At 47.3% G+C, this 1,409-nt stretch overlaps 1 long non-coding RNA gene across 1 annotated transcript in view; it reads right to left on the bottom strand.

The window, feature by feature from the left end:
- The window catches only part of LOC103355424 (uncharacterized), a 9,997-nt gene extending 9,084 nt beyond the window's left edge, over nucleotides 1-913 (bottom strand). Inside the window, exon 1 of the long non-coding RNA XR_520090.1 lies at nucleotides 799-913. This is a non-coding gene — a long non-coding RNA (uncharacterized LOC103355424). The remainder of the gene's footprint in view (nucleotides 1-798) is intronic.
- Nucleotides 914-1,409: the final 496 nt, after the last annotated feature.

The raw sequence follows: 1,409 nt of genomic DNA, 5'->3' as shown, positions 1-1,409 counted from the left end.
TGATAAAATGTGTGACTACTTATAGAAGCTGCAGTGTAGTTTCACTTACATCCAGTCATGACCTGTTCTCACCTCTATTTTCTTACATTTCTCTGCGCAGCCTTTAAAGAGACCATCGATGAGCATTTCTGAGTTTGGATAAGCAGTAGAAACAATAAATCTGTCATGTCTGTCAAGTTTCTGTTCATGTCTGCACATTGTGTCTCGTCTTTCCTGTTTTATTTTGAAATCACTTCACTGGGTGTTCTGTTCTAGTTTTACTTCCTGTACCTGTCTTGTCTCACCTGCTCCCTGATTACCTCCCCGCACCTGTTTCCCATCTACCCTCATTACCTCGTCTATATTACCCTGTGTGTCTCACTGTCTCGTCGCCAGTTCGTTGCACTTCACAGTCCTCGTACCAGCGTTATTCAAGTTAAGTCTGTTTGATCTTGTTTCTGCTTTTTGGACCTTACCTCTGCCCGCCGATTCTTGGATACTTCTGCCTGTTGGACTGATTTCCTGTGTATCGAACCCTGACTGTTATTAAACCTGAGTTGAGCACTTGTGTCCACCTAATCTGTTAGTGAGTTCACGACAAAATCATTTCTGTGCAGGAACTTTTTCTTCGACAAACTGTTCAGTGAGATCATTTCGGGGACGGGCTTCGCAGGAAATCGGATCCGGCCAATAGCTGGTCGCCCGCTGCATCTGTCAGTGGAAGCCTTCTGGTGAATAGACTGTAACGCGTCACTGAATGTTTAAACGGTGATTCACACGTGTGAAGAGAAAGACCAGAAAATTCCCACTCTTACTCACCGTAAAGCGTCGCAGTCTCCAAACACACACGTACGAACATACTCTCCAGAATATTGTCCTTTTTTTTTTTTTAATGGGATGGAACATGGGATAACGCCACAGCCTCACTGTCCTCCAGCATGGTGGTGGTCCCTCATAAATAATGCTGAGCTCTCTCTAAAAGATTCTCTGACAGGCTTCCTTGGCACTTCGTCAAATCGGGGAGGGGAAGGGGGGGAGCCTGCTGTCAGTTCACTTAGTCAGGAGTGGGTCCTCAGCAGATGTGACGTGGGCCTGGGTGGGAAGCAGCAGCAGCTCTCCCTCTTCTATGTGAAAATATCCGAATGGCAGGTCCTGATCGAGCGCCAGAGTCTCCTGCCAGTCGATCGCCAAGCTTCTCTCTCGCTCACAGGATTGAAATGTGCCTGTCATTTTTTGGGTGGGAGGGAGGGAGGGGACGGGGCATTCGGGGCTTGAACATGCTGTTCTTTTCTTCCGATCCGCTCGGAAAGCAAAAGCGAGTTTGTGCTAAACAATAAGGCGGACAAATTTATTTTCCCGCTAAGCTCGTTTGGAGCGGTTTAGTCATATTTGCAGAGGGAACGGAATTACAACCGACGAGGCTGGAGAAC

Source organism: Stegastes partitus, unplaced genomic scaffold (assembly GCF_000690725.1).
Source record: "Stegastes partitus isolate 25-593 unplaced genomic scaffold, Stegastes_partitus-1.0.2 Scaffold149, whole genome shotgun sequence".
NCBI classification, from domain to species: Eukaryota; Metazoa; Chordata; class Actinopteri; family Pomacentridae; genus Stegastes; species Stegastes partitus.
This window is presented reverse-complemented; position numbering and strand designations above follow the sequence as displayed.